Source organism: Ixodes scapularis, unplaced genomic scaffold (genome assembly GCF_016920785.2).
Source record: "Ixodes scapularis isolate PalLabHiFi unplaced genomic scaffold, ASM1692078v2 PGA_scaffold7__128_contigs__length_106722199, whole genome shotgun sequence".
NCBI lineage: Eukaryota > Metazoa > Arthropoda > Arachnida > Ixodida > Ixodidae > Ixodes > Ixodes scapularis.
In genome coordinates, this window is record NW_024609882.1 from 41,804,952 (window position 1) to 41,813,213 (window position 8,262).

Consider the following 8,262-nt stretch of genomic DNA (forward strand, 5'->3'; position numbering starts at 1 on the left):
GCAACGCCTCTCCGAGGCAACGCAGGTGGACACAACCGGTCAACCAAAATTTTTTTTTTTTCCATGTTGCAGCATTTTGTATGTGAATCAAAAAGTTATCTTGGTGACGTTGCAAGCGCGAGACGCTTGGGTTTTTGCGTCTCGGCGGAGAAACGCTATTCTTAAACTCTTGCGTAGCGTGCGTTAACGCAAGCACAAAAATTGCGTACGTTATTTTAAAATGTGTACCCAAGAGTTCTAGAAAAAAATGGGCACCACTTTGCAACATCTGTTTGAAGTGAGGCTTTCTCTCGACGAAGTATTTCATCGTCTTCCTCGTGCATAACCCCGACTGCTTACTCTGTGTTTCCAGGCGATCTGGTGCCAACTCTCGCCTATCTGCCCTTCTCCCGATTATCCTAAACTAAATAAATAAAATTAAAAAAAATGGCCAAAATGGCTGCAGAAACCACTATTGTTGGTTTTCTTTGAATTGTGACAGCATTCGTCTAGGACAACCTCAAGGGCGACGTCTAAAGACAACGTCGAAGGAAACGTTCTAAAGGACGACATCCAAAGACGACTGTCTAGGATAGAGACATATGTGTAGAGAGTTTGGCCATTCATTAAGAAGTATAAGAGACAAATCAGAAGGCACCATTGACCAAAAGCGGGCTGGGTGTGTTCCAGGGCATCTTCCCAAATTCGAATGTAGCCAACCAGAAACTGGAAATAATACCCTGGCAGTGGTCGCAAGAGACAAACTTAGGCTTTGTTCCAAAATTTACTCAATCCGACTCCGGAGTAAAGGTTTCGTACCGTGGCATTTCAAAACACTCGCGCTTACTCGATCCGACTCCGGAGTAAAGGTTTCGTACCGTGGCGTTTCAAAACTTACTCGCGCTTACTCGATGACGTCAGAACTCGCGTTCCAGAAGCGGGTTGTTTACTCCAGAGTAATTACTCATGCTACCCTCCTCGATTGGGGGTAATGGCGGGTTAAATCGAGTAAATATGTCACGTGGTCTGTTAGCCGCCTGCTCGTCGTCTGCTTTCTGCACCCACAGCCGTCCTCCGTCGCCTTTGGTGGCGGACGTTCGAAATGACAAAGAATGAGATGTACCCATTTATGTGTGGTTATGGCAATTTATTGTTTTCAACGCAAGTATTGACTGTGTACCATATCCAGGCCGTGCACCCAGACATTATTATCAGAGTGCAAGCGTAAGCAGGAGCTTCTCTGCATCCTCGTCCTTGGAGGGAACTCGTATTCTGAAGTTCAAGGGGGGAAATGTTCGACCGCAGCCTAGCGTACGGATTATGTCGAAAGATCGACATAATCCGCATGCCAGGCGCCGATAGCCTGGAATATGCCGTCCGAGCGGTTGCACTCTGTCCGAGCAAAACAGAGTTGAGCGGCACATTTGTTTCTTGCATCTTTCTGCATGATTATGATCGAAACATCACGTGCACCCTATTTTCAATCAGGAAGAGTTACTACATTGAGCTCTACACGCTTATTAAAACCACATACCTACGATGAAAACTGTTTTGTGCTACCACCGCTAGGGGATTCTTTTCGGCATCTGGTTGGCCAAAAGAGCATGTCAAGCCCTCTTTCTGCGTCTGGTGCACGCCCTGGCTCTGCCCGCACCTTGCGTTGCCCAAGCTCTCTCTATACACTGCTCTGGTCTAGGACACCGATTTCTATGACAATTGCTGGAACGCGCTTCGCCGCTTGGTCGCTGCAGCATGAGTGAAGTTACAAGACGGTCATCTTGCCCATAGCAAAATTGCGTTTTTGCTAGCATTGCAGAGGCTGGCGGCAGCGTGCTGAAGACACATTTTCTACTCGTTCGTCGTCATTCGCCGAAGAAATTTTTTAAGACCCTGTGTAAGCGTTGAGACTTTCCGTTGAGAAAACGTGGAAAATTTTACGAAAGCACAATTCCGCCGGAAAAAGACACAGCTCATCGAAAGCAAGTTTTGCCAGTCTCGCAGTGTGATCAAAGCTTCCTTGGCATGCTGAAGTGCTGCGTCTCTCTGCCTTCACACGCTTGGATACCGATCAAGATTCGACGCCGTGTGAATGTGTTCTGAGAGTGCAATGTGCATGAAGCCATATGTGACTGGAGCAGCATTTTACTTTACTCTGATTACCATATTTTTAACTTGTGGCACTTGCAGTCCAGAAACGAGCTTGATCCAGCGTCCAGTGACGACAGAAGAAAAGGGGGAAGAGGTGCATCTTTTTCTTTTTTTGATGGTTTACAGAATACTGCACAGCAGCTTCTCATCATATCAGTGGTCAATTGCACTTGACATCAAGCAGGGATGGGCAGTATTTCAAATACAAGTATTTGAAATACGTATTTCAAATACTTTGTGTATTTTACATTTGTATTTAATTACAAATTGGGTAATGTATTTGACACGTGTATTAAAATGCTAAAATGTGGGTATTTCAAATACAATTGTAATTAAATACAATTTTGTGGGCAAAAATACATCCCTCAAATTTATTGTCACTGTCCAGAGCAGGAAGCAAACTACGTTCTGCACCGAATGCAGTGTCTCTCAATCAAGCAGAAGCGTTTAGTGACTCGGTGATTACGGTTCTAGTCCAGGGCAGGAATAGTGACGAAATCGACATTCACAGGCAGACTGGCTAAACAAGTGCCTGTGACATTTTGTGATGCTTTCCAGCCTGATTTTCATCCATATTTTTGCCTGGAATATTCTAAATGTGCGGGTCGTCCAGATTTTCGTAACTGGTGCGAGTTGCAACGATAAAACATTCTCTAGCTAGTGCTGCGCGTCTTGGTCATCTCGGTTCTTTGTTGGTCTATACCAATTGTAATCGACAAAAAAAGCTGCTTGAAGTTCCATACTTTTCTCACCTATTACGTCCAAGCTGAACTGTTTTTATCATGTTTAAGCTGATTACATTTTTTTGTGATTATATTTCTCTTACGTTACTAGAGCCTCGCACACTAACTCCCGAGTGTGCAATGCAAAATTAAAATGAGATACCCAGAAACCCGTTGCAGGTGCCCTGAAGTCGCTGACGCAAATTTTGAGGAATGTATTTGGAAAAGTATTTGGAGGAGACCAAATACATTTGGTTGTATTTGTATCTTGTACTTAAATGCTTTTTTGGAAATGTAATTAGATTTGTAATTAAATACATTTTTGACGAAGTATTTTGTACTTGTATTTCGATACATATTTGCATGTATTTTGCCCATCCCTGATACATCAAGTTTGAGCGCAGCTCACCTAATTGTGATTTGTCAACTGATTGCACACGACCATATGGGCTGCGCTTCAAAGATTTTCAATCTTGCAATCTTGTACTTTGCTCCACAGCGTTGAGCTATTTGTGCTGCCATGTGATCTATTACAGTAGATTTGGAACAGGGCCATGGTTAATAGTGCACGAGAGCAACAGTACAGATTGTTTCCCCCCCTTTATTGATAGCAACTCGCCGGAACAGCTTCACGATCTAGAACTCCGTGGCCAATATATGATGCAAAGACATTTACGCGCGGCACACCTTCAAAACTTTGCCACAGAGTCAATTCTTGATCGGTATCTAAGCGTGTGAAGGCAGAGACACAGCGCTTTGGCATGCCAAGGAAGCTTTGAACACGTCACGAGACTGGCAAAACTTCCTTTCGACGAGTTGTGTTTGTTTCCTGCGGGACTGTGCTTTCATAAAAATTTTCACGTGTTCTTAACGGCAAGTCTCAACGCTTACACAGGGTCTTAAAAAAATTTTTCGGCAAATGACGACGAGGGATTAGAAAGCATGTCTTCAGCACGCTGCCGCCAGCCTCTGCAACGCTAGCAAAAACGCGATTTCGCCACGAGCAAGATAGCCGTCCTGTGGCTCCACTCGCGGGAGCAGGAAGCGCAATCCAGCAATTTTCATAGAGATCAGTGATCTAGGACTGTTCCCAGAGTATTGAAACTTCCAAGCTTCATTTCAGAACCGAGTCACGGTGCAGCGGTCGCGATCCCCAATATGGCACTGCCCGTGCGGTCGAAGTGAAGCGCGTACAGCATAGCGTTCGTTCTCGTGTCACTGTGCGAGCTCTTCAATCCAAGTTCTTGGCCCTTGGCGACACTGGATTGTTTTTATTAAAGTTCTTTTCTTCGTTCCGAGCGGTGCGCGACTTGTTCCTCGTTGTATCGTCTCTCTCTCACCTTAAAACATATTGAAGTTGAGTGTTAGGCTTAGTGTCTGAAGCATAGAGTTTGAAATGCAGCACGAGTGCAACCGGAGAAAGCAAACGAGCCGACAATCTTCTTTAATGAACCAGATTACAGGCTACTTCATATAAAAAAATCTCTATAAAATCAACACGGCTTCCGTTCAGTCCAACTTCATCGATGCCCGGAAGTCCCACCTGTGCATACCCACCATGGCCGTGGTAATGCGAAAACATTTTATATATAGGTTTGCAAGTACGGCCTTCGGGTGCCGCCATCTTGCTCTCCTGGGTTGCGCTTGGACGCGGCCATAATCCGATTACAACGCCTTGCGAAGGCGTCGAAATCAGATTATGTACACGCCCAAGCGCACCCCAAGCGAGCAAGATGGCGGCGCCCTGAGGCCGTACTTGCTAACATGTATACGGTTTTTGCTGTTTTGGCCCGATCCACGTAATGGCAGAGTAATTTCCGCCACGGGCTAAACCAGCCAATCGGAGCTGGATTCTGCGGGATTGACTTCCGGTGAGCGGACCGAATGGAATTTGGTGTTCTGGGAACGCTGAAAAGATTCAGTGACTCTAGGATGACCTAGAGCCACTGGACCAGAAGTCAATCCCCTCAGAATTCAGTTCTAATTGGCTGGTTTAGCCCGTGACGGAAGTTATCAGTCGGCCATTTTGGAGATAGGCCCAAAACAACAAAAAATATATACAAAACATTTCCGCGTTACAGCTACAGCGGGTACACACGTGTGGAGTCTCTGGGTGTGCCCTGGGCATCGACGAGTTCGGACCGAACAGAAGATGCATCGAATTCTCCGGTTTTTTTTTTTAATATCAGGTAGCCAGTAATCTGACTCTCGAAAGAAGATTGCCGGCTCGTTTGCTCGCTCCGGTTGCACTGGTGCTGCGTTTCAAACTCTATGCGTCAGACGCTAAGCCTAACACTCGATTTCGATGTGCTTCGAGGTGAGAAAGGCGAGACAGCGAGAAGCAAGTCACGCACAGCTCGGAGGGAAGGAAAAAACTTTAATAAACAAACCAGTGTCGCCACAGGCCAAGAATGTATATTGAAGAGCTCACACAAGAACAAACGCTACACTGTATGCACTTCGCTTCGATTGCACATGGCAGTGCCATGTTGGGGATCGCAACTGCTGCGCCGCGACTTGATTCAGAAGCGAAGCTTAGGAGTTTTGGTACTTTGGGAACATTTAGTGACTCTAGAGCGAGCTCTAGGGTGATCTCAAGGATGACCTCTAGGACGTAAGGTTTTTCGATAAAGGTGTTTTTTACAAGTACCGCTAACCATTGTTGTGGAAAAGTGCAAAACACGTGCCACAAGCGGGTGCTTCGCTGCCACTTGCTTTCAAGGGCCGCTCGAGACACGGGCCTCGTGCACTGGCGCATTTGACGGGACTTGAAGGACAAATGCAAACACATTGAGGGGCTTACTAGAACGACGTCTAGAACGACCTCTAGGGAAATCTTAAAGGGATAGTTCAACGAAATTTGAAATATAAGTGGTTCAGAAGTAGGCTAAATACGATCCATATTATCGGTAAATGACAATCGCACATTTGTATTTTGAGCCTGATGGCTGCATTTTACGGCCCACTCTGGCAAGCGCTTGGGTAGAAGCCAGCGAAGAGCACGTCACATCCGGCGCAATCGTGACGTAGTTTGTCCCAGGATGAGCAAAGCTGCGGCAAGGCTGATGTCATCAGGATGCCCTAGCCATTCCAGCCACCGAAGCAGTTGGAGCGCGCCAGTGATCGGGCCACCGCAACTAACTGCAAAGCTGCTTTGGTGTGAATTTTGAGCGACGGGTTAATCTTCTATAATCTCGTAGAGGGAGAGTAGCGCCGTCTGGGACACACGAAGAGAGTGTCCCATTGAGTAGGGAGTTCCTCCCTCCCCTCTTTTGCTGGCCGTAGAGCTGTCAAGATGATGTCAGGTTCAAAGCATTATAGTTTTAGGCAAGACGCTTATCGTCAAGACCTGTCAAGGTTCCTAGTCGGACATTACAAACGAGGCTTTAGCAACATCCACCAGGTGCTCTTTGCTAATCGTTTAATTAGTTTTAAAATTCCTTTTTGTGTCTTCTTTAACAAGATATTGCTGTGTCCAATATGATACTGCTCTTTTGAACACGTATAGGCCAAAAAACAAGCGGCAAATTTCGTTGTAGCATCTCTTTAAGGACAACCTCAAAGACGACGTCTAGGACGACCTCTAGGGCGATCTGGAGGATGACCTGTAGGACAACGTCTAGGACAACCTCTAGAACGATGTCGAGGTCGTCAGGTCCTTTAAAAAAGGTGCGAATGTGAGGGAGTATGAGAATGCAAGCTGAAATGGTCTACCGCGCGTACCTACTGCGCGTTAGGAGGCCAGAAAGTCCAAGAAGTCGAAGTGTAAGGAGGGGGGGGGGGGGGGGGGGTAGCTAAAGAATGCTATCGCATTAAGAGATACATTAACTGTTTAATTTTTCCTTATCACATTTAATAGGTTCCACAGTAAGACAATAAATCAATCCTCCATTTTGTTGTTCGCTGTCATTGAACTTTCTACAGAGAATGAGCATCGGTCAATGTGGAGGGAACGAGAGAATTCATGAATTTTGTAATGCACCCAGCTGTTGCTTACTGATAAAAAGACGGACCTTTTGCTACGAGGCAGCAACATTGTTCATTTAACACAATAAGCGAATTTGCTTGTATTGGTGTCAGACCCCCCTCACTTCCGTAAAGCCCCTCAACTTGTTTGAGTTTCTCGCAAGTAGCGTCAAATGCATCAGTGCACGAGGCCTGTGTTTCGAGCGGCCCTTGGAAGCAAATGGCGGAACAGCACTGAAGCTAATGACATTTGCTTTCATTTGCTCCACTGTCATTAGCCATTGGAAGCTAATGACAGTGGAGCACCTGCTCGTGGCACGAGTCTTGCATGTTTCACAACAATGAATTTATCACGGGCGTTTACACTTCTGTCATTTGAAGTGCCATATAGATTTTCATTCTACAACTGTTTCATAGAGCCATAGAGTACAGTGGAATGCCATCTAGATGCTGTGTTTTGAAATGTATGTATTCTATATGAATACACTGCACTTACCACAGCAGCCATCCCCCAGCAACCGCGGCGCATCAGACGACCGAAGACGAGCCATAGGGGGAGAGGAGGGGGGGGGGGGGGTACTCTTTAGTGCAAGCACTGTCTAAGGGCAGTTCCATAACTGAGCTAGTCTATTAGCATTTGTCTATTACTACAAAAAATTTGCAGCAGAAACTCCACCTCTTTTGGCTTTCTCCCTTCCGTAACACTCCAGTGACTGTGCAGCCAAACAAGTCAAAAGGCAATGTGTGCTGGAGGCACAGCTTCCCTGCAATGCCACAAAATGGAGTCCCAACTCATTTGCTGTAGAGGACCGACACAGCTGGTGCAGCAGGGCAACTAACCTGTTGACTGCACTGCCAGAGCCATAGGAGATTTAAACTCTATGCACAATTGTATTTTTGCTCCAGGTGCTGCAGATTTCTGCTGCAATAACTCTACCACTTGTGTATTGAGGGGCACGCTCCAGCCTGTGATTCCCCACAGATGCACGTAACTCTTGCAGTCTTGCTAGGACAGCATGATTGGGTGGGTGCCTGCTTGGTCTAGCCCATATATACTCGCTAAACATTCCATATTATTGAGGGAAAAAAATGCACAAAAACAATATGGCATTGCTTAGATCTTTGCATGCACTCACGGCACGAGTGAGCATGTCCACGAGCATTTCCGTAGACTTTAGTACGGTTGTAGATGAGAAATTCATGCTGTATATGAGAAATTTAGTCTGTGCAGTAAACGGTTGAAGTAGCCATCTCCGAGGCCTTGAACATTCACTGCTTGAGTTTCAAACAATGAATATTATGCAATCCATATGGCTCAAAACTAGTCTTCATGATGTCATGTTTACATCACCCACTAAACAAATACAAGCTAGAGAGTACTTACGTACTGAGACAGTCCTCACATAGACAAAACTTGTCCAAAGAAACAAACACAAATCACAAGTAA